The sequence below is a fragment of the Macaca mulatta genome, chromosome X, assembly GCF_049350105.2.
Source record: "Macaca mulatta isolate MMU2019108-1 chromosome X, T2T-MMU8v2.0, whole genome shotgun sequence".
NCBI lineage: Eukaryota > Metazoa > Chordata > Mammalia > Primates > Cercopithecidae > Macaca > Macaca mulatta.
The window spans coordinates 152256005-152281866 of NC_133426.1; the positions used below are offsets into that span (position 1 = coordinate 152256005).

The 25862-nt window shown below is 38.5% G+C and overlaps 6 non-coding genes across 6 annotated transcripts; all 6 read right to left on the reverse strand.

Moving 5' to 3' along the window:
* Positions 1–16217: 16217 nt before the first annotated feature.
* Positions 16218–16274, reverse strand: MIR892C (microRNA mir-892c). The gene has a single exon (NR_128399.1). It is a non-coding gene; the product is annotated as a microRNA mir-892c (primary transcript).
* A 1426-nt stretch (positions 16275–17700) lies between these two features.
* On the reverse strand, positions 17701–17772 carry MIR890 (microRNA mir-890). Its single transcript, NR_032700.1, has one exon. It is a non-coding gene; the product is annotated as a microRNA mir-890 (primary transcript).
* A 456-nt stretch (positions 17773–18228) lies between these two features.
* On the reverse strand, positions 18229–18303 carry MIR888 (microRNA mir-888). The gene is given in 1 exon segment (NR_032698.1): positions 18229–18303. It is a non-coding gene; the product is annotated as a microRNA mir-888 (primary transcript).
* Positions 18304–19779: 1476 nt separating this feature from the next.
* Positions 19780–19854, reverse strand: MIR892A (microRNA mir-892a). The gene has a single exon (NR_032702.1). It is a non-coding gene; the product is annotated as a microRNA mir-892a (primary transcript).
* A 454-nt stretch (positions 19855–20308) lies between these two features.
* MIR892B (microRNA mir-892b) lies at positions 20309–20385 on the reverse strand. The gene has a single exon (NR_032723.1). It is a non-coding gene; the product is annotated as a microRNA mir-892b (primary transcript).
* Positions 20386–23813: 3428 nt separating this feature from the next.
* Positions 23814–23892, reverse strand: MIR891A (microRNA mir-891a). The gene has a single exon (NR_032701.1). It is a non-coding gene; the product is annotated as a microRNA mir-891a (primary transcript).
* Between the last annotated feature and the right edge of the window lie 1970 nt (positions 23893–25862).

The window sequence follows — 25862 nt, forward strand, 5'->3', positions numbered from 1 at the left end:
GCTTTCTTTGGTCTAAAAACTGATAAAAATAGGTGCTAAACGAAATTTCTCAGTAAGAAGGCACCAAGGACTATAGAGTTGACTGCTGATGTCCCCACATTTAAAACAAAAGATCAATTTCTTAGAAATTATATACTTGGTTTATCTTCTACTTTTCTTTCCCTCAAAACTAAAAGTCTTTTAGCACATGTACCACCCCTAGAATTTCTGGTAAACCAGCACCAGCCTGAAGATCACGTTCTCATCAAAGGGTGGAAAGAAGGAAAACTCAAGCCAGCCTGAGAAGGACCCTACTTTGTGCTGCTAACCACCACTGTTCATACCGTGGAAAGGGAATGGACCCATCACACCTGAGTCAAGAAAGCACCACCCCCTCCAGAGTCGTGGGCCATAGTCCCAGGGAAAAACCCCACCAAACTAAAGCTGAGAAAATTTTAACTCTCTTTCATCTATTCTGTTACTCTTTCTTCTTTCCTTGCTCTATTGCTGACCATCTAGTTATTAACATAACCAAGTCAATTTCACCTCAAACTATTGGATTTGATGCTTGCCTTGTTATTGTCATGCGCGTCCGTGTGAAGACACAAAACCAAACAGGCTTTGTGTGAGCAACATGGCTGTTTATTTCACCTGGGTGCAGGCGGGCTGAGTCCGAAAAGAGAGTCAGCGAAGGGAGATAAGGGTGGGGCCGTTTTATAGGGTTTGGGTAGGTAAAGGAAAATTACAGTCAAAGGAGGATTGTTCTCTGGCGGGCAGGAGTGGGGGTCACAAGGTGCTCAGTGGGGGAGCTTTTTGAGCCAAGATGAGCCAGGAAAAGGAATTTCACAAGATAATATCATCGCTTAAGACAAGGACCAGCCATTTTCACTTCTTTTGTGGTAGAAGGTCATCAGTTAATGCGAGGCAGGGCATTTGCACTTCTTTTGTGATTCTTCAGTTACTTCAGGCCATCTGGGCATATACATGCCAGTCACAGGGGATGCAATGGCTTGGCTTGGGCTCAGAGGCCTTACAGTTATACCCTGTGGGGACTTGCCAAGTCAAAGACAGCTCTCTACTTCAGAAAAGTACCTCTGTCCCTCCTGACTCTCCTCAGATTGGGCATTAGTAAATTGGGACCATTTAATCCAGAGAGATGTCAATAAAGACTCCAGTGTCAACCAGGAGTCTTGTCCCCCAATGCAGAGCTTTTATGCTGTAGTTGGTCCAACATTCTGTGGACCACAAAAGAGCAAGGATGGACTGCCCCGATCGGTTTTTGTAATTTCCTAAAACCATACATTCATTTTACTAGAGGGACAGATGCCCCCCAACTCCCCCCCCCCCACAAAGAACTGTCAGCTAAACCAGTGCAATCCTATACAGGTTATTATCTCGAATCCTCAAAGTTCTTCTCCTTTTCTTCCCTTCTTTAAGCTGGTTTTATGATATGGGGGCTGAGGTTTCAGGGACAGACCCTATTAGATTCTTTGAAATGCATTTCTTTGATCCCCTGCCACCTCCGCCTTCCTCTAAGCCTTCTTCTAAAACCTCTCACAATGGAATAACTGCTCCTCCTCCATCTAACCACAAGAACGAGATAGCTATCACAGAAGTTAAAGACTTAAAACAAACTTTGGCAATTAAGACAGGATACCAAGATACAAATGCCTGGTTGGAATGGATCAAATATTCCATCTGCATGTTAAACAAAAGCAATTGTTATGCTTGTGTGCACGGCAGGCCAGAGGCCCAGACTGTCTCCTTTCCACTAGGGTGGTCCTCCAGTTGACTGGGCGTGAGCTGCATAGTAGCTCTTTTCCAGGATTCTACAGCCTAGAGTAACAAGTGGTGTCATGCACTCTCTCTGCTATATCCTGAAATCTGGCACCCTGTGGGTCAGCCCCAGAGGGCCATCCAGCTTCTGTCTCCCAACACTAAGTTCACTTCCAATCTCTCATGACAGGGAGGAAACTTAGCATTCCTTGGAGACCTGAAGGGATGCAATGAGCTTAAGAATTTTCAAGAGCTTATCAATCAGTCAGTCCTTGTTCATCCCTGAGTGGATGTGTGGTGGTATTGTGGTGGACCTTTACTGGACACTCTGCTGAATAACTGGAGTGGCACTTGTTCTTTAGTCCAATTGGCTATCCCTTTCATCGTGGCATTTCATCAACCAGACGAAGGAAAAATAAGACGTCGTAAAGCCAGAGAAGTCCCTTATGGGTCTTTTGACTCTCACGTCTATATAACACAATTGGAGTCCCAAGGGGAATACCAGATCAATTTAAAGTCCGAAATCAAATAGTCGCAGCATTTGAGTCAATATTTTGGTGGGTAACAACTAATAAAAATGTAGATTGGATAAACTACATCTACTACAACCAACAGCAATCTATTAACTACACTAGAGATGCTGTTAAAGGAATAGCTGAGCAATTAGGGGCTACTGGCCAGATGGCTTGGGAAAATAGATAGCCTTAGACACGATACTAGCAGAAAGAGGAGGAATTTGTGTTATGATTAAAACTCAGTGTTGTACCTTTTTCCCAAACAACATCGCCCCTGAAGTATAACAAAGGCATTGCAAGGTCTGACTGCTCTGTCCAATGAGTTAGCCAACAACTCAGGGGTAAATGACCCCTTTACAGGATGACTAGAAAAGTGGTTCGGTAAATGGAAAGGAATAACAGCCTCAATTCTTACTTCCCTCACAGCCGTAATGGGTGTACTTATTCTTGTTGGATGCTGTGTCATACCATGCATCCGTGGGTTGGTGCAGAGGCTCATAGAAACAGCACTTACTAAAACCTCTCTTAGTTATCCTCCACCTTATCCAGATAAGCTTCTTCTTTTGGAAAATCAAGCAGAACAACTAAGCCAAGACATGTTAAAGAAGTTTGAAGAGAAAGCTGTAAGGAAAATGCAAGAGGAGGGAATTATTAGATATGAGTTCTAAATTTCTCTTCAAAGAAGCAATATGTCAGTATGTTCCATTCTTTGCTTTCTACTTTTAAACTTAAATTCCTCGAAAAGCAACCTTTTACAATCGCCTGCTCCACCCTTACCTGTTCCACCCTGACTCCCCAAACCACTCACCCAGTCACTCTCTTTAAATTAGCCAATTGGAATTAGTTTAGCCTGTGCTGTCTAACCCTAGCCAATAAGGGAACGACAGAGCAGCAGAAGCCATGTGCATCAGGGATAAGAACCCCTTTCCCTTCTTTGTCCAAGTGTGTGCTCACCATTGCTCCATCTGTAAGGGTGTACCCTTCTATAGAACTACATTGCCTTGCTGAGAATTAAAAATAAAATTTTATATTCATGTGTTATTTATTTTGTGGCACTGAAACTTTATTTATAACAGTTTTGACCAATTTCTCCCATTTGGAATGGCAGTATTTACCCAGTGCTTATATCCCCACTATATCTAGGAAGTAACTAACCTGCTTTTGATTTTACAGGCTCATAGGTGAAAGGGACTTGCCTTGTCTCAGATAAGACTTTGGACTGTGGACTTTTGAATTAGTGCTGAAGTGAATTAAAACTCTGTGGGACTGTTGGGAAGCCATGATTGGATTTAAGATGTGAGGGCATGAGATTTGGGAGGGGCCAGGGGCAGAATGGTATGGTTTGGCTGTGTCCAACTGTGTCCCCACCCAAATCTCATCTTGAATTCCCACACGTTGTGGGAGGGATCTGGTGGGAGGTAACTGAAATGAGGGCAAGTCTTCTCTGTGCTGTTCTCATGGTAGTGAATAAGTCTCATGAGATCCATGGTTTTAAAAAGAGGAGTTCCCCTGCACAAGCTCTCCCTCTTTGCCTGCTGCCATCCATGTAAGATGAGACTTGCTCCTCTTTGCCTTCCACCATGATTGTGAGGCTTCCCTACCCATGTGGAACTATAAGTCAGTTAAATCTCTTTCTTTCAGCAGCATGAAAATGTAGCAGGACAAGCCGTAGACAAAACTCAGACAATGAGTGAAAGAAGGAAGGAGCTTATTCAGCCAGGGACATCGGCAAGACTCCTGTCTCAAGTGCCAAGCTCCCCAAGTGAGCAATTCCTGTCCCTTTTAAGGGCTCACAACTCTAAGGGGGTGCATGTGAGAGGGTCGTGATTGATTGAGCAAGCAGGGGCTACGTGACTGGGGGCTGCATGCACCAGTAATTAGATTGGAACAAAACAAGATAGGGATTTTCACAGTGCATTTCTATATAATGTCTGTAATTTATAGATAACAGAACCAATTAGGTTAGGGGTCGATCTTTTAACTACCAGTCCCAGGGTGTGGCGCCGGGCTGTCTGCCTGTGGATTTCATTTCTGCCTTTTAGTTTTTACTTCTTCTTTCTTTGGAGGCAGAAATTGGGCATAAGACGATATGAGGGGTGGTCTCCTCCTTTAAAAATAGGCAAAACAGCATGAAAATCTCTTTCTTTCAGCAGCATGAAAGCAGACTAAAACAATGTCCATCAACAGATGAATGGATAAAGAAAATGTTATACTGATACATAATGAAGTACATAGAAGAGACATAAAACAATGAGATTCTGTCATTTGCAGCAACATGGACAAAACTTGAGGTCATTATGTTAAGTGAAATCAACCAGGCATGGAAAAACAAACATCACATCTTTTCACTTATTGTCATATGTAAAAACCAAAACAATTGAACACATGAAGATAATGAATAGAAAGTTCATTACCAGAGGCTGCTAAGTTTTTTAGGGTTCTTTTGTTTGGTGGGGATGGTTGATGGGTACAAAAATAAGAAGAATAAATTATACCTAATATTGATAGCACAACATGATAACTATAGTCAAAATAATTCAATTATACATTTTAATTAACTAAAAGAGTATATTTGAATTCTTTGTAATGAAAAGGATAAGTGCTTCAGGAGATAGATAACCCATTTTTTATGATGTGATTATTATACATTTCATGCCTGTATCAAAATATCTCATGTACTCCATAAATACATGCATCTACTATGTACCCATGAAAATTAAAAATGAAAAATTTAGAAAGAAAAACCAAAAACTACAGAACAAACAGCTGGCAGTTAATAAAATCTAACAATTTGGTGTGACACCAAATAAGACAGACAGCTTAACTGAGAAATCAGGGAAATTGACAAATACATCTCTGCTAAAGCTACTGTTATCCCATGGTACCTTTGTGTACTCAAAAATCTGCATCCTCTGAGAAAAAACATCAGAAGAGTTACATTAAGGAAGAAGAATACTTACAATAGTTCAAGCAAGTCACTAAACAAATAAACAAGAACAAAAACAAGATACAGGGAGTAAATTTCCAGAGTTAATGAATATATTACCTCAATTTTTGAGTTTTCGAGAAAAAAGTTTCATGACATGCAACAAAACAAAGTTTGACATATACACAAGAATAAAATGAGGAAACAGAAGCTATGTCTGAGAAAGCCCAGTGTCAGTTTTAAAAATTAATACTTCAAGGCAACAATTACAAATATGTCCAAAGGAAAAACAGAAAACCATAATTAATAAGGTAAAGGAAGCTTTCATGGCAATAGATACTATCAATAATGAAAGAGAAATTATTAAAAAGAGCCAAATAACATTCTGGAATTGAAAATGACAGAGACTGAAATATACATTTTGCTAGAAAAGGTTAACAGCAGACTTCAACTGGCAGACAAACCAAAGATTACAAACTTGAAGAAAGAGAGACAAAGATTTTTGTTTTTTGTTTTTTGTTTTTGTTTTTTTTTTTTTTTTTGAGACGGAGTCTCGCTCTGTCGCCCAGGCTGGAGCGCAGTGGCGGGATCTCAGCTCACTGCAAGCTCCGCCTCCCGGGTTTACGCCATTCTCCTGCCTCAGCCTCCCGAGTAGCCGGGACTACAGGCGCCCGCCACCTCGCCTGGCTAGTTTTTTTGTATTTTTTTAGTAGAGACGGGGTTTCACCGTGTTAGCCAGGATGGTCTCGATTTCCTGACCTCGTGATCCGCCAGTCTTGGCCTCCCAAAGTGCTGGGATTACAGGCTTGAGCCACCGCGCCCGGCCCAAAGATTTTTTTAATATGAAAAACAAGAAAAAAAATATGAAGAAAATTCAACAGGACTTCAGACAAGCATAAGACACCATTTGCCACAGCAACATATGTTTAACAGGAAATCAAGAAGAGGATATAGAGAACAGAGCAGAAAAAATTCAAAGAAAATAGTTGAACATTTTCTAAATTTGATTAAAAGCATAATTTTAAACATCTAAAAATTCAACAAATTCTAAGTAATATAAATGCAAAGAGATGCATATCAAGTCATCATAGCAAAAACGCTGAAATACGACAAAAAGAAAATCATGAAAACAGCAAGAGAAAAATGACTTGTCATGCATAAAAGAAACTCTAAGAATAAGATTTGACTTCTCATCAGAAACCAAGGAGGCCAGAAAGAAATAAGAATACCTATTATGGCACTGATAGAAAAAACAACAGCAACAACAAAACTGTTAACCAAGCATCATAGACCCAGGAGTAAAGATGAAGGCAAAATTAAGGCATTCCCAATTAAAACAAACTGAATTTGTTACTAGTGAACCAAGCTGATGAGATACTTAATAAAGGGAGTTTTTGAAAATGAAAAGAAAGTGATACCATATGCTAATTCAAACCCACATGAAACAACAAAGAGCTATGATAAAGGCAATTTTGTAACATTAAAAGACAGTATAAATACATATTTCCTCTCTTGAGGACTAAGCTCTGATTTTGTTTTATCTTGCCCAAATTTCTATCTAAGGTGTCTGGGGAGTCATGCTCTATAAACCATAAATTCTCATCAGATGGATATTATTTAACCCTATATACTGTGACTTTCTTTCCAATCTGACTCTGGCATAACATTATGTGATTAAGAAAATCAAAAGATTTTACCCCAAAACATTTTTTTCTCCCCCATATTTTGAAATGGCCCTGCAAAGCTGGCCTAACTTTGTGGGTGAAAATTTGCATCTGTAAAGAATCTCTATTAACGTAGCTAGATCTTTTTCTTCCTGGTCCTCCTAATCCTGAAGAGATTAACTGAGAGTTTAGCACCTTTTAAAGGTCTGAATAGGATATATTTGTCATCTATTGTCTTTAAGGGCAGCTACTATGAGATTTCAAAAGAAACTTGATATCCACAATCTTATCTTTACCTGAACATTTCCTTTCTATTAATACCAGACCTTCAGACAAACTCAACCAATTGTCAACCAGAAAATGTTTAAATTTACCTATAGCATGGAAGCCCCCCACTTCAAAATGTCTTGCATTTCTGAACCAAACCAATGTATTTCTCGAGTGTATTTGGTTGATGTCTCAGGCCTCACTAAAATGTATAAAACCGAGTTGCACACCCACCACCTTGGACACATGTTCTCAAGACCTCCTGAAGGCTGTCATGGGCCATGGTCACTCATATTTGGCTCAGGATAAATCTCTTCAAGTATGTCACAGAGATTACACTCTCCTCCTCTAAACTGACTTAAAAACTATTGTATAGCTGGGTGCGGTGGCTCACGCCTGTAATCGCAGCACTTTGGGAGGCCGAGGTGGGTGGATCACGAGGTCAGGAGTTCAAGGGCAGCCTGGCCAAGATGGTGAAACCCCGTCTCTACTAAAAATACAAAAATTAGCTGGGTGTGGTGACAGGCACCTATAATCCCAGCTACTCAGGAGAATTGCTTGAACCTGGGAGACTGAGGTTGCAATGAGCCAAGATCATGGCATTGCACTCTAGCCTGGGCAACAGAGCAAGACCCTATCTCAAAACAAAACAAAACAAACAAACAAACAAACAAAAGAAACTATTGTATAGGCCTGAGTGCAATGGCTCATGCCTGTAATCCCAGCACTTTGGGAGGCCGAGGTGGTTGGATCACTTGAAGTTAGGAGTTCAAGACCAGCCTGGCCAACATGGTGAAACCCTGTCTCTACTAAAAATACAAAAATTAAACAGGTGTGGTGGTGGGCGCCTATAATCCCAGCTACTCAGGAGGCTGAGGCAGGAGAATTGCTTGAGCCCAGGAGGCAGAGATTGCAGTGAACCGAGATCACGCCACTGTAGTCTAATAGTCCAGCCTTGGTGACAGAGTGAGACTCTGTCTTTTAAAAAAAAAAACAAAAAACAAAAAAAAAAACAAAAAACCTATTGTATAAAGCAATATATATTGTATTTGGAGAATATAACATACAGAAAAGAAAGATATTTGAAAATAACAGCAAAAATTTGAGTTGAGTGAGGGCAAAGTTCTATTGGAATAAGTCAATTACACCATATGGTAACTCAAATACAAAGGAACGAATAAAGATAACCAGAAATAGTAAGTAAGCAGGTTAATGTAACAAACTTTGTAAGCATAGACTTGCTGTCTTTTCTAAGCTTCTTTGACAGTCATAAAATTAAACAATCATTATAGCAATGCATTGTTGGAGTTGAAGTATATGTAGATGTATTTCGTATAACTATAATAGCACAAAAAGGAGGAAGAGGAAATAGATACAGAGAAATGATATTTCTGTATCTCACAAGATCGATTTAACATTCTAAAATCAGTCAATGTATTGTACCATATTAAGAGATTAAAGGAAAAAAGAATATGATCATTTCGACAGATGCTGAAAAAGCAGTTGGCAAAGTTGCACATCCTTACATGATAAAAATAAACTCTTGGAAAAGACAGAAACTTACTCAGTCTAATTATGGACATCTATGAAAAACCTACAACCAACAACATATTAAATAGTGAAAGTCTCTTTCTATGTAAGATTGAGAACAAATCTAGAACATTGGCACTTAGGGTATTTATTTATCATTGCACTTTGACAAATTTCCTGAGTTGTTAATAAAGGAAGAAGAAAGAATAAAATAATACATGTTTGGAAGAATGGAGTAAAACTATTTACAGATGACACAATCATGTATTTAGATAACTCTAAGACTATTAGAACTAACAAATGAATATAGCAGAGTTGTAGGATATAAGGTCACTAAATAAAAATCAATTCCATGTTCATATAATTACAACCAACAGTGAAAACATAAAATTAAATGTTTCATTCACAATAGCATAACAAATATTTAGAAATAAATCAAATAAAAACATGGAAAACTTATAAACTAGAAACTGCAAAACATTGCAAAGAAAAAAGTACTAAATAAATGGAGGTACATATCATATTCTTGGATTAGAAGACTCAATGTAATTAAAAGATTAACTCACCCACCTCAATTGATAAAGAGATTCAATGCCACCCCAATCGAAATCCAAAACAGTTTTTTTTAGAATAAACTGGAAGGTTCAATTTAAAAGTTATGTAGACACGACCTGGCAATTCCTTTGCAGAGTATACACTGAAAGACAAATCAGCATTTTGTAGTTGTATCTGTTTTTTCATGTTCATTTCAGCATTATTCAAAATTGCCAAGATGTAGAAACAAAGAGTATATCTACAGATGAATGAATAAAGAAATTCAACTTTTTAATCCATGTAGTATACCTTTGGTTTTGTTACATGAAATAAGTGTGCAAATCTTTTAAAGTAATTGAGTATAATACATCAGCTCCCAGTTCTATTCGGCACTTCTCCATATGATTTCTTAAGCCACTATCACACTTAGTAATTACTATAACTTTTTGTAGTCATAGTAATTTCCCTCCCCGGAAAGAGTATTCTGTATCTTCAATATTATTTTAGTTTTCTTAGCAGTATCTTTCAAATATCATTTCTGTAATCTTGAAAAAGTCCATCTAATCAAATTGTTATCTTATTATTTTTGCTTTTGATATTCTATTAAGAATTTTTGACCTAATATCACAAAGAATTTATTGTATATTTTCTGGTAGAAATGTAATAATATTCCTTCTTACAGTTAGCACTATAATCCATTTTGAACTTTTAGGTATGGTTTGAGTTAAAGATAATCTTTTCCATACAGATGTCTAATTTTTGCAGCACACCATTTGTTGAAAAGTCTGTCTTATCTCTGCTGAATGTTGTTGAAAAATTTATCAATGATGAATTGATCTAATTGGTTTGAGTTTATGTTGGCACTCTCTTTTCCATCTCATTGATCAATATGTTTGTTCTTACCAAAAAAAACCATACTGTCTTTAATCCTCTGGCCTCACAGAAAGTCTTTATAACAGTCTTTAGAATATGTATTATAAATCATTTAACTTTGTTCTTTTTTGAAGTTGTTCAGATATTCTGTCTTTTGACTTTCTATATAACATTTTTTATTTATGTTCTTTTTCATATTTATTGTATATATTTGAGATATACAACATAATGTTTTTATATACATAGTGAAATGGTTACGATAGTCAAGCACATTAACATGCCCATCGTCTTGCATAGTTACCTTTTATGTATGTATGTGTTAAGAGCACTAAAAGTCTACTCTCAGCAAATATCCAGTATACAACACAATATTATAACTATAGCCCTTATTTTGTTTATTGGATCTCAAGACTTATCCATCCTACATATATGCAAGTTTGCACCCTTTGACCTACATCTCCTGACTTTTCCTTCTGCCCCTGCCATGTCTGGTAACCACCATTTTATTGTGTCTATATATTTGACTTTTTAAAGATTCTATATATAACTTACATCTTGCAGTATTTTTCTGTAGGTGGTTTATTTCACATAGCATGATTTCCTCCAGGTTCATCCATATTGTTGTAAATGGCAGGATTTTTAAAATATATAAATACAATTCGTGGGTTGATTCTTAAGAACCAATGTGATGGCCTTAAGAGGCGGAGTTATTACGCAAATTATTGGGTCATAAAGGTGGACCCTGCATGAATAGGATAAGTGCCCTTATAAAAGAAGCCCCAGAGAACAGCCTTGTCCCTTCTGCCATGTGAAGTTATAGCAAGAAGATGGGCTCTTGACAGACCACAAATCTGCTGGTGTCTTGATCCTGGACTTCCCAGACTCTAGAACTGTAAGAAATAGATATCTGTTTATAAACTTCCTGGTGTATGGTATTTGTTTATAGAAGGAAGAATGGATTAAGTCATGGAGTTACTTCCCAAAAAACTCAAAAAGATTGCTAGGAAAGAGAATTATGTGTTTCCATGATATATGGGAAAACACATAAATAGTTAAAAATATCTATCCTTAGTTTATATCACTAACCCTAAATTAGACCCCACTAATTAAGTGGTGAAATTTTGAAACATAAGTTAGAAAAAGCAATTCATGAGGAAAGATGTCCATTTTTTCACATTCATTATGATATGATATATATGTAGACATATTTCATATCATGCAGAACTCAGTGAATGTTCCCGTTTGTTGGACAACGAAGGCATATTACATATATCAGCTTCTCTTATAGTGAATTAGTGTAGATATTACACTATGGTTTCAGAAAACAGAACCAATCAGTGGTGCGTGTATGAAGAGAGAAGGTGGAAAGAAAGAGAGAAAGGGAAAGCGGCGAAGGAGAGGGGAGGGGAGAGAAAGAGAGAGAGACTTAGAGAGACAAGGGGTTTATTCTAAGGAACTGGCTCACAACATTGTGGGAGCTAGCAAGTTCAGTTTCTACAGAAAAGGTTGGCAGGCTGAAGACCACAGAAGGCTTGATTTGGCAATTCAAGTCCAAAAGGCAGCCTGGTAGTAGAATTCCTTCTTCCTTTGGGGACCTCAGATTTTTCCTCTTAAGGCCTTCAACTCACTGGATGAGGCCCATCTGTATTTAAATGATAATCTGCTTTATTTGAAGTCTACTTATTTAAATATTAATCTCACCTAAAATGTACCTTCACAACAACATGACTGGTATTTGATCAAAACCGGCATCATAGCTTAGCCAAGTTGACACATACAATTAAGCATCACATACACGTTTGTTTAAAATGAGAAATTGGATTTGAATATTAAGGTACCATTGAGTGAAAGCTGTTAAAAATATATATGGAATATAAAAATTTATCTGTATATATATCTTGGATTCACTGGTTATTATAAGGAAAAACTAAATTTACAATTAAAAACTAATTAAAAAAATTAATATCCCAAATTCTTTCTCTGAGGTCACAACTAAGTCTCTTAACCACACTCTCACCAGTGCTTCCCACCTGTATGAAAATGATTATCAATTTTAATTGAGTAAAGCCATAATTATTAAGCATTAATAATGACTTGATGCTAACTTATCTGCCAGTCTGGGTACTTATATTCAAGGATTAAATTCATCTTCAATATACTAGGTCATATAAAGTTGTTAGTATCTATATATGATAGACTTGGTATTAATATAGGCTATTTTTTTATGTTATATGTTAATGTTTTTTGTAACCTAGATGCTGACAGACACATTAGTGATTATATTAACATAATCACTAATTTTATTAACATATATCCACTGCTGTATAGGCAAATTCCTCACAAGCAAATGAAGCCCTGCGTTTAAGTAAAAATTAATTTCATTCATGCCAGGGTGTCTGGGATCTAGGTAATTAGGAGACTCAACCATATCAACTTGAAGCAACCTTATTCCATGTGATGCAAACAGAACGTTGCTTATTTTACAACTTTGAATTCACAACATCACATGCATTCCCGAACTAGTGAAATTCAACAGAGTGACCTTATAAAAGGGGATAATGAATTTTTGGAATACTAGAAACCAAACTGTATGGTCACCATAAAAAGCAATTATTCAAACAGTATCATCGTGTATGACAAAGAGATTGTGAGTTCAAAACAACTGAATGAGCTGATGAAACCCTGCAGTATAATTTGAAATTGCAGCTGAACTATTAGAAGCCATTAACCTCTGCATTCCCCAGTATATCTTCTTAGAACTTCAAGACTTCAATGGAATGAAAACAAACATGTCTATCTAAGCAGGGATATACATAAAATGTCATATAGAACAAGTAAATTAAAAAATAAAGACAATACATATTCAATAAGTATATGAAACAAAAATGAATCACCACACCCTGGAAATTACATTTGAACATGAATTTCTATATATTCTTGCGACATGACAAATAAAGCTGTGTGTTAAACATTAAGCATATGGAATTGGTTAAAAATCTGCTCTAAGGAAGCATGTTTCTTGTGGGATATTATAAAATTATAAATTTATTTCCTCACTTCACTCAATTTTCAGCACATTTTAAAAATACCCATAAAAATCAATAGAAAAATACATGTAGTAGCAAAATTATGTCGTCTGTGGTATTACCAAGTCCTACAGCTGATACAATTACCAGGAATTCTATCCTATTAAAAGGTGAACATTTCAAGTGTTATTTGTGCTAACAAACATATTACTAGTAGTATTAATAGTAGTAGTGATAGTAGTAGTAGCTTTAATGGTAGTGTTGGTAGTAGGAGCAATATTAATTATAAGTCACACTTGCTGAATGCACAATTGGGAGGTAATTACTGTAGAATTTCATGTGTATTTTCTCATTTGATCATCATCATCACAAAAAACAGGTACAGACCAAAATCTTAATAATTGCATATCTCAAATTTGTTATGACTAAATGAGGTAGCATGTAAAAATAAATTTGGAAACTGAACATTTGCAAAAATGCAAATGCAATCATATTACCACAACATTTCTACCAAATATATTTAAAGATCACAAGATGCATTGCTATTTACAATCTACTTATCTTAGTGCTAATGTGTAACACTGTCAGAAATTCTTAACATTAGTTAAACTGCCCTTTTCTCATTTCCAAATTTCTCCAGAAATTAGTACCTGAGAAAGCTTGCAGCAAATCAGAATGAGGATATGAAGGTTTATCAAATCATTATGTTAGAGCTCAGTTCTCTGAATAAACTAAAGCCACAGGTGTCATTATACAACTACAATGGTTCTTAGTGTCAAGAAGTGAGGTGGATGGGAAAAAGTAAGCAACAATCAGTACTATTGTTGTCCAAAACAAAAATCGCTCAAAAAGCACAATGATTATAAATTAAAAAACATTTTTCAGTGAAATCCCCAAATACAATAGCTAGGCAAAAACTTATCATATCCTTTCCAGATATCTACAAGGAAAGATGGAAATTTTTCCTGCAAAACCCCAAACCTGGATTGGTCATCTAATTCTATTATTAGAAGAGGAAGAAGATCATTTAGGGAAATTATTTTCTTTCAGTTGAGATTAACCCCCAGTGGTCCACTGGCTACCCTTAGAGCCTAAAGGTCTTGAGGACACCTTAGGTCCAGATGGCTCTCAGGACTCTGCTGGGTCTAAGAAAGGCAATTCAAGGGTGATTACAGTTCCACATCCATCACCAGTCTGAAGGCTATCACAAACTTGTATTTACTGTACCCAGAAAGGACCCAGTGACATATAATCTAAGTGACTGGCACATTTCTGAGTAGGGAACTTCCCACAGCATGGCTAATTGTGGAGGTGCTGCCCATCTTGCATGTTCTCTCCCTGTAGCTTTCATCACTCCTCTGAGCATAGCATGATGCCCGAACCCTGAACTTATTTATTCATTAGTCCTAGAGAATGTCCAAGTCCACTACCCTCCAACTTGCATGTATGCCTCATTGAGGACCCTCTCACCTGCTCTATGTTTATGTGGATGATTTCCAGGACCAGGAGAGAACAAGTTGTTCCTGATTTCACTTCTTCTTTTGGGAAATATCTTTATCTCTTCTATCTTTATCTTCTCTATCCTGTAGGTGTTCACATTGTAGCAAACGACCATGAAACTTATCTTGAGAATGATTGAGGTCTAACTAACCACCAAGGATCTCCTGAGATCAGTGAGGACATCTCAAGGTGCCTACAACTCTATACCCTCACCAGTCTGAGGGCCACCACAAACTTGTACTTTGTGACTCTTACTCCACTCAGAGAAAAAACTAGTTACATGTAATCTAAGTTACTGGCACTCTTTTAGTCAATTGTCATGCTGCTAATGAAGACATACCAAAGACTGGGTAATTTATATATAAAAAAAGAGGTTTAATTGACTCACAGTTCACCATGGCTGGGGAAGCCTCGGGAAACTTGCAGTTATGGTGGAAGGCAAAGCAAACACGTCCTTCTTCACATGGCGGCAGGAATGAGAAGTGTTGAGCAAAGTGGGTGAAATCCCCTTATAAAACTATCAGATCTCGTGAGAACTCACTCTCACGAGATCAGCAGCATGGGAGTAACTGCCCCCATGATTCAATTACCTCCCACCAGGTCCCTCCTATGACACATGGGGATTATGGGAACTATGATTCAAGATGAGATTTGGGTGGGGACACAGCCAAACCATATCAGGCACCTTTCTGGGAATAGCCCTGAACACAGCATAGTTGAAAGGGGAAGTGGTGCCCTATCTTACATTTTCATACCATGTAGCTTTCATCACTCCTCTGAGCGCAGCATGATGTCTGAATCCTGAACTTATTTATTCATCAGTTCAAATTAATGCCCAGCCCACAAGCCCCCACCTTGCATGTCTCCCTCAGTGAGTGTCCTTTCACCTGCTCTATGTTTACTTGGATGATTGCCAAGACCAGGAGAAAACAAGCTTGTTCCCGGGTTCTATTCTTCAACTAGGAAGTATCTTCATCTCTTCTATCACTTTCTTCTCTAACATGATGGACTCCACATTGTTAGGAATGCACCAGTAACATTATCTTGAGGATGCCTGAGGTCCATGTGGCCAACTAGGATCTCCTGGCATCAGGGAAGGCAGCTCAAGGCCCTTGCAACTCCACATCAGGGATCCATAGGCACTATATACTTGTACTCGGTAAGCCTTAATCCACTCAGAGAGGAACCAGTTACATATAATCTAAGTGACTGGCACCTTTCTGGAACATATTGTGGATGAATGGGGAGGTGCTGCTCCATTGTGCAATGTGAATCCCCATCCTAGAGAATGTCCAGCCCACTGCCCTCCAGCATGTATGTTTCCCTCAGTGAGAGCACTCTCACTTGGCTTCATGTTTACCCAGATGGTTGCCAGGACCACAAGAGAACAAGCTTGTTTTTCTGTCCTTCTATTAGGAAGTATCTTCATGTCGTCTATCCTTCTCTTCTCTATCATATAGGCATTCTCATTATTAGGAATGAACCACTGAAATCATCTAGAGGATGTCTGAGGTTCAGGTGGCCAGCTAGGATCTCCTGGCATCACTGAAGACAACATAAGGCTCCAGCAACTCCACCTTATCGCCTCTCTGAAGACCACCACACACTTGTACTTGGTAAGCCTTACTCCACTCAGAAAGGAAACAGTGACATGTAATCTAAGTGACTGGCACCTTTCTGAATAGAGCACTGCCCACAGCACGACTGATTGTGGAGGTGTTGCCCCATCACCCAACATCATGTACTGCAGCTTTCATCACTCCCCTCAACACAGCAGGAGGCTTGAACCCTGAACATAATTATTAAGTCCTAGAGAATTTCCAGCCCACTGTCCTCCAACTTGGCATGCCTGGCTCGATGAGGACCTTCTCATCTGATTTATGTTTACCTGGATGATAGCCAAGATGAGAAGAAAAAATCTTGTTCCCGTTTTGTCTTCTTTTAGGAAGTATCTTTATCTCTTGTATTATTACCTTCTCTAACCTGTAGGTGCTCACATGGTTAGAAATGGACCATTAAAATCATCTTGAGGATCTCTGAGTTCCAGGTGGCTTCCAAATCTCTCCTGGGATCAATGAGGGCAGTTGAAGGTACTTGCAGGTCTGTCTCCTCACCAATCTGAAGGGCACCATAAAATTGTACCTGAAGAATCTTGCTCTACCCAGAAAGGAGCTGGAAACATATAATCTAAGTGATCAACACGTTTTTGAGTAGGGCATTGCCCACAGTATGGTTAGCTGTGGAGGTCCTGTCCCATCTTGCATGGTTCTCCCCCTGTAGCTTCCATCACTCCTCTGAGCACAGCATGATGCCTGAACCCTGAACTTATTTATTCAACAGTTCCAGAATAATGTTTAGCCTACTGCCCTCCAGTGTACATGCCTCCCTAAATGAGGAACCCTTCACCTCCTCTATGTTTACCTGTGTGATTGCCAAGACCAGGATAAAGCAAGATTGATCCCATTTTCTATTTTTCTAGCAGGAATTATCTTCATCTTGTGTTTCTCATCTGTAACCTGCATGTGTTCATGTTGTTAGGGACAGATGATTTGGAATATCCTGAGGATGCCTGAGGTCCACATGGCCAACTAAGGTCTCCTGGTATCAGTAAAGGTACCTCAAGGCTCTTGAAACTCCACCCTATCATGGGTCCAAAGGCCACTACAAACTTATACTTGCTGAACCTTACACTACCAAGAAAGAAATCAGTGACGTATAATCTAGGAAACTGGCACATCTCTAAGTAGGGCACTGCACAAAACATGTCTAATAGTGGAGGTGCTGCCCCGTCTTGCAAGGTCAACCCCTGTCCAGCAGAATGTCCAGCCCACTGCCCTCCATATTTACTCTTTACTCACATGGTTGCCAGGACCACGAGAGAACAAGCTTGTTTTCTGTTCTTCTATTAGGAAGTATCTTCATGTCTTCTATCTTTCTATTCTCTAAAAAATAGGTATTTCCATTGTTAGAAATACATCATTGAAATCATCTTGAGAACATCTGAGGTTCAATTGGCCAGCTAGGATCTCCTGGCATCGCTGAAGACAAGTAAAGGCTCCAGCAACTCCACTGCATCACCTGTCTGAAGGCCACCATGAACTTGTACTTGGTAAGCCTTACTCTACTCAGAAAGGGAACAGTTACGTGTAATCTAAGTAACTGGTGCCTTTCCAAGTAGGGCATTGCCCACAGCATGACTGATTGTAGAGGTGTTGTCCCATCACCCACCATCGTGCACTGCAGCTTTCATCACCCTGCTCAACACAGCAGGATGCGTGAACCCTGAACTTATTCTTAATTCCTAGAGAATTTCCAGTCCACTGCCCTCCAACTTGGCATGCCTGCCTCAATGAGGACCTTCTCACCCGATTTATGTTTACCTGGATGATGGCCAAGACAAGAAGAGAAAAAGATTGTTCCTGTTTTCTCCTTTTAGGAAGTAACTTTATCTCTTCTGTCATTGCTTTCTCTAACCTGTAGGTGCCCACATTGTTAGAAATGATCATCTTGATGATCATCTTGATGCCTGCATTCCAGGTGGTTTCTAAGGCTCTCCTGGGATCAGTGAAGGCAGCTCAAGTTGTTTGCAGGTCTACCCCCTCACCAGTCTGAGGGCCACCAAAAAACTGTACTTGATAAGCCTTCCTTCATCTAAAGAGGTGTCAGTCACATGTAACATAAGTGACTGACAGCTTTTTGAGTAGGGCACTGCCCACGACATGGCTAATTGTGGTGGTGCTGCCCAATCTTGCATGTTCTCACGCTGTAGCTTCCATCACTCCTCTGAGCACAGCATTATACCTGAACCCTGAACTGATTTGTCAGTCCTAGATAACGTCTAGCCCACTGCTCTCTAAGGTACATGCCTCCCTAAGTGAGGAATCTCTCACCTATTCTATGTTTATCTGGATGATTGCCTGGACTAGAAGAGAGCAAGTTTGTTCCCATTTTCTATTTTTTCTAGTAGGAATTATCTTCATCTTGCCTTTCTGATCTATAACCTGTAGGTGTTTATGTGGTTAGGGACAGGCCATTTAACTTACCTTGAGGATGCCTGAGGTCCACATGGTCAACTAAGATCTGCTAGTATCAGGGAAGGTACCGCAAGGCTCTTGCAACTCTACCTTATCATGGGTCCAAAGGCCACTACAAACATACTTGGTGTGCCTCACTCTACCTGGAAAGGAACTAGTGACATATAATCTAGGCAACTGCACATTTCTCAGTAGAGCACTGCACACAGTATGGCTGATTGTGGAGTTGCTACCCCATGTTGCACAGTTATACCCTACAGCTTTCACCACTTGCCTCAACACAGCACGGTGCCTGAACCCTGAACTTAACTTATTCATAAGTCCTAGAGAATACCCAGCTCATTGCCCTTCAGCTTGCATGCCTCCTTCAGTGAGCACCCTTTCATCTGCTTTGTTTACCCAGATAATTACCAAGACCAGTAGTGAACGTACTTTTCCCCGATTTCTCCTCTTCTACAAAACATATATTCATCTTTTACCTTTGCTTCTTTAACACATAAGTGCTCATACTGTTAGTTATGCACCATCGAAATCATCTTGATGCCTGAGGTCCACATGGCCAACTGGGATCTTCTGGCATTCGAGAAAGCAGTTGAAGGCCCCTGACACTCCACTGCATCAGGGGTCCAAAGGCCACCCAAAAGTTGTGTTTGGTGATATTACTCCACCCAGAAAGGAACCAGTTACATATAATCCAAGTGACTGGAACCGTTCTAGAAAAGGCACCGCATACATTATGGCTGAATAGGGAGGTGTTGCCCAGTCTCGCGTGGTCACTCCCAGCAGCTTTCATCACTCTCCTAAACACAACAGAATGACTGAACCCTGATCTTATTTATTCATCACTCTTAGAGAATTTCCAGCTCACTGCCCTCCAATTTGCATATCTCATTCAGTAAAAGTACTCTCACCTGCTCGGTGTTTGCCCAGATCATACCCAGGAGCAGGAGAGAACAAACGTGTTCCATTTTCTGTTCTTCTGTTAGGAAGTAACTTCGTGTCTTCTATCTGTCTCTTCTCTAACATACAGGTGTTCACATCTTGAGGATGCCTGAGGTTCAGGTGATCAGCTAGGATCTCCTGGCATTATTAAAGACAACTCCTGCAGCTCCACCCCATTACCTGTCCGAAGGCCACCACAAACTTGTAGTTAGTGAGCCTTACTCTACGCAGAAAGGACACAGTGACATGTAATGTAAGTGACTGGCACCTTTCTAAGTAGAGCACTGCCCACAGCATGGCTGATTGTGGAGGGGCTGCCCCATCCCCCACCATTGTCCCCTGCATCTTTCATCACACCCTTCAACACAGTAGGATGCCTGAATCTGGAACTTACCTATTATGAAGTCCTAGAGAATGTCCAGCCCACTGCCCACCAACTTTCATGCCTGCCTCAGTGAGAACCCTCTCACTTGCTCTATGTTTACCCAGTGATTGCCAGGACCAGGCGAGAACAAGCTTGTTACCATTTTTTATTACTCTATTAGGAACGATCTTCATCTCATCTTTCTCTTCTATAACCTGTAGGTGTTTGCATTGGTAGGAATGCACCATTGAAATCATCTTGAGGATGCCTGAGGTCCACATGGCCAGCTAGGTTCTCCTGTTATCAGGGAAGGCAGCTTGAGGCCCTTGCAGCTCTACCCCAACACAGGTCCAAAGGCCACCACGAATATATACATGGTGAGCCTTACTCTACCCAGAAAGGAGCCAGTGACATATAATCTACATAAATGGCACCTTTCTGAGTAGGGCATTGCACACAACATGGCTGATTATGGAAGTGCTGCCCTATCCCCCACCATTGTCCCCTGCAGGTTTCATCATTCCCCTCAATAGAACATGATGCCTGAACAATCTGATTCATAAGTCCTAGAGAATGCCCATCCCACTGCTCTCCAAACTGCATCCCTCCTTAAGTGGAGACCCGCTAATCTTCTCCATGTTTACCTAGATGATTGACAGGAGGAGAGAATAAGCTTGGACATGTTTCCTTTTCTTAAGAAGTATCTTTATCTTCTCTCACTTGTAAAAATGGAAGTTTTTATATATGTAGCATTTCACATGGTTTGATCTCCCTAAAGTTTACAAAAAAACCCTCCAAGACACCTACCACATCCTTATTTTCTCCATATATTCCTTCATTCCAAATACATAGAATAAAAATGACAAGAATTGCAAAAGTTCCTAAGTGAAGCTAAAGTACATTAGAGATGTGAAAGAGAGAAACTTATTTTCTTCATCCATCCTTTGAGAGGAAACTACACTTTTAACTCATAACTTTTGAATTTTCCTACAAGCCTTTTGTGCTCTGATTTTCCCTGAAATAATCTGAATCAGAGGGAGGTTGTAAGACAGTATGTGGGGAGATGCCTGGCCCAATCCAGTTCTCCTGGCCATGATTGGAACCTTGCTCTCACTCCTACCTGAAATTACTAAAACCTATGTGATCATTCACCTATTATCCTGCTACAAAGCGGGACACAAATGTAGCAAGGTTTCATAGCCTTTCTTCACTGAAACAAATATAATTGTTGATATGGAGCAGCAGAGAAGAAATATGCCCAATATCTGGGACCCTTAGTGGTCTAGAAAAGCTGTGAGGGCAAACATCTGAAGAGCGATTTCTATTTTGACCCAGTTGTGCCAGTATTTATTTCTTCCATTGGCCTTAGGATTAACTCACACAGACGATGATAGGCTGTTTACCATGCAAGAACAAGCACTGAACACATACAGAGTCAGAGACTACTGTATATCTCATTATATTTCATTGCCTTATTTCATAAGTTATGTGAAAAAATAAAGGTAAATACAAATAAAAGGACAAGAGCAACAACAATAATTTATATTTCTGAAATGCTCACTTACACCACATCAATGTACTTGGGAATTTTATGTGAATCTTCTCACATATCCTCACAATCTTTTACATACTGACACAGATTTGTCTTGAAGATTAATGAGAAAACATGTGAAGATACGCTTGGATCCTCAAATATAACAACACGAGATACTACGTTGATGGCGACATAGAGGGCACATCTAGAGAAGAAAAAATACCTATGAAATTTCCTATTTACAACCTACTTAACCGTCTAGGAGATAAGTATGTGGGTAGTTCTATTATCTATAATTCACCAGTGCTATTAACTGTCTTTCTTTACACCAAACAGTCCCAAGATCTTGTTAATTCTGATGCATGAGAGAGCAATCCAGGAACAGCTGGCAGCAGGTACTTTCAGACTTATGATGCGAAGGCAGAGTTCTCCTAAGTGCCTCACTTGGAACTTACTGACTGTGATGATGTGGAATGAGAATTTCTTTAATACAGCAATGCATTAAAAAATGGAGCTATCACTGTCTAGCTAGATTGATTAAAACATTAAAACCACTAGATTTGTAAGGTTGGGAGAAAACAAAGAGATACTACACGAAGTACCTTCACAAACTGTCAGCATTAACCATCAATCAATCTCAGAAAAATAAGGATCTTATCAAAAAAGAAAGATGGATTTGTAGAAGGGTCCAACCGTATACTCAGTTCTTGGAAAATACAAACCCTTCCAAGAGGAGACTTCAGGATTGCTAATGACTTAAAGCCCTTACCAGATGAATTAGGTGGTGCAATGCTTTCCTGAAAACTATTTTAAAATCCTAGTCGTGTAATCATACAACTGGAATGGTCTCAAAAATAATGAGCCATATCAGAGGTTAGGTGGTAAGGAATAGATAATATGTAAAAGTTATGAGTTTCTTGTACATAAGCCTCTATATGTCTAAGGATTTCCAGGCTTCTACCATTTGGTAAGTGGAGACTACAGTTTCCAGATCAGATGAAGGAACAGGGATCAAATTTATCTGGTGTCTAAAACAACATAAAATCCAGATATATACAGAAAAGCTTGTCTTTCAGACACCATAGAGTGATCTGTGAGAGAAGAGACACATTAGAACAGTCCATCTGAGAAGTCCTGCCAACTTCTCAGAGAGAGAATATCGACTCCAGTGCAGAGAATGGGAACCCAGGCAAAGCCTGGCAATTTTCAATATTAACAGATGAAACTGGAAAAAAGGAGACCATTTCACTAGATGCAGAGAGATGTGTCACTAAATCTAACATCCATATCTGAAAAACAATAACAACAAATCAGGTATAGCACAGAGTATGTCCTCAATTGCTTGAATGGCATCTATGAAAAACCACAGATAAATTAAGGCTTCATTGTTAACGTTCTTATGCTTGACTCCTGAGATCAGGAACCAAGTGGGGATGTCCTATTCACTATTTCTGTGCAAGAATTATACCAAATTAAAGTAAGGAAATAAGGTAAGGATGTAATATTTTATAATTTGCAATCATGGATGAGTAAAATCTAGAGTCTGTCATCTTCAACCATTAACTTCCCCTTACCTGTGTTTGCAGTGGGTTGCACTGCAAATAAATTATCTCTGTGGCATAGATAGCCACAGGGTATTCTAGAAAAATATATAAACTGAACAATAAAGCAGAACAAAGCAAAACACATTATAATATGTATATGAAAAACCACCAGTGAAATCCTATGAGTGATAACTGATGTTACTCTTCTTAGTAGTAATATAATAGCAGGGTTACTAAGACTGATACCATTAGTTATAGCACTAGTACCGCCAGCAGTAGTGCTAACAGGAAAATTTGCTGAATGATTACATGCCTGGCAGGTGTGTAGTTCAGATTTTCATATGGATTTCCACATTTCATACCCACAACAAATTGGTACCAAAGACACAGGATCCTAATGTTTTGATTTGTCACGGTGATTGAGGACATGTGTAGAACATACATTCGGAAATGGAAAAAAAAAACCCAGAAATGCACAGATAAGCATAGTAATCACAGATAATCATGTGATCATGGAACAAGATTAAGACTGCTATGCAGTGTTAACCTTGCAGAAATCATTCACATTAACCTCAGAAAATAGGAAGAAATTCATTTTGCTGCTATATGTCCTCCAATCTGACCTAATAAAAGGTGTTTATTGAACATGCTCTTATTTTTACCAAAGTACTAGTAATATAGTCTCTACCACTATGACTACTCTATACCAGTATCACTACAAGGAGGTGAAGAAGAAGCAGCAGTAGTTACATAATTGATGACTTACATGGTTTGCAATGTCCATGAGGCCTTTAGATGGATTCTCTCTTTTGACCCTAACAACAAACATGTGCCATTGAATGTTTTACTGAATCAATGACTCAGGTAAGTTGCAAGGATTAAGGAGATAACATTTGTAGACTCTTTCGGAACCTACGAAAAAACAAGCTACATAATTATAGTATGACTATGCAACATTGAATACCTAAAATAAATGACATACTAATTTACTATTCACAACCTGTGTAGCTATCAGCATGTATATTTTCTTTCTCATTTCTATTAGTAATAATTTACTGGTTCTGCAGTTGGAGGATGAAAATCTTGAAGGGGCTGGCAGTAAAGCTCTACCAATCCATTAGAATTGTGACTTCTCAAAATTTGCAAATCACTGATTATGATACAGAATGAGGCTGTCTGTACTGAGTTCAGTCTAAATATATAGACACTGATTCCCTACTCACAAATATGTAAAATGTGACAACTAACTGATAGTTTTAACTGAGAAGAAAAAAGGATAGGTTAAAAAGAATGACAACCTTCCTCAAACCACCAGCAATAATTGAGTGAAGACTTGTTCAAAAGTTAAAATTCCCTAAAAATATACATATGTATACATATATTCACAGATATCCATGCATGAAAAAGCACTTATACACAAAATTGAAGGGATTGTGTAACTCAGGCTTTATCCACGTTAATAATGAGTAAGTCCTGTATTGTTCATTTCTAATTCATTGCCTGTCCATAACTAGCACTCTTTATATTATTTTAAAAGAATTATGATAAAATTCTTCTGCTTATTTTCTAATGCATATCAAAGATATTAATAAAAAGTTATACAAAGAAAAAAATGTGAAGAATCTACCACAGGAGTTCCTAAATGGTATTCTTAACAATTATATACTAATAATAAACACAAGGTAATCGTGGCTTACAAATTCAAAGTTTCCAAAAATAACTGGTGGCTGATATGACATGTTAAATGAAGCAAATGGCTGTAAGACCCGTATTGAGCTGACAGTTCATAAAACTCATGATGTGATAGGCCAGTTCTACAATTAGAAGTAACTCTTGGTGACTTAACAACTCTGATTATGCAGGCTATTTATTAAATACTGCAATTCATTATACAAAGGGAGATTGTTATCTTTATGGAATTATCTGAAAAATGAAGAGAACTGGTTGACAGTTAAGGAAATGAGGCAAGAATAAAAGACAAAAAAATGACAAAGTTATTTTGCCTATATTCCAGCCACAATCATACAGCAAAAATAAGATTGTATTCAAAACAAAAATCAATCAAAAATTGGTAGGATAAATAAAGTTTTCACACATATAGACACAAAACTATTTAGTTTCCTTTAGTAGACATAACATAGATTTGCTTGGATAAGTATTTTTCTTAATTTTAAACGACTAGGGGCCAGGCGTGGTGGCTCACACCTGTAATCCCAGCATTTTGGGTGGCCGAGGCGGGTGGATCACCTGAGGTCAGAAGTTTGAGACCAGCCTGGCCAATATGGTGAAACCCTGTGTCTACTAAAAAAACAAAAATTAGCTGGTATGGTTGCGGGTGCCTATAATCCCAGCTATTCAGGAGGCTGAGGCAGTAGAATCCCTCGAACCTGGAGCTAGAGGTTGCAGTGAGCCGAGATCACACCGTTGCACTCCAGCCTGGGTGACATGAGTGAAACTCCATCTCAAAAAAAAAAGAAAGAAAGAAAGAAAAAAGACTAGGAAGCTAACATTTAAGAAACAAGAATGAAATAAATTAATAAATCTGAATATTGAATATATTTTCCTAGGCTCCCCAATTATGGTGAGACAGCAAAACATTTATTATGAAAAATTAAGACAAATTCATTTCATAGAAAGAAAACAATTCCATTAATTTTCTGTGGTGCCTTGCACAACCTTTCTACACTCATCTATGAATTCCTTCTGTAAATTATATTTGTTCAACTTAATAAATATAGTAGCAATAAGGATAATTATTAACATTTACTCAATGTTGACTTAATTGGATTATATAAGATATATTTGGAGATTATTTCATTTGATCCAGGTAACACCTATATTATATAAAAGTCAT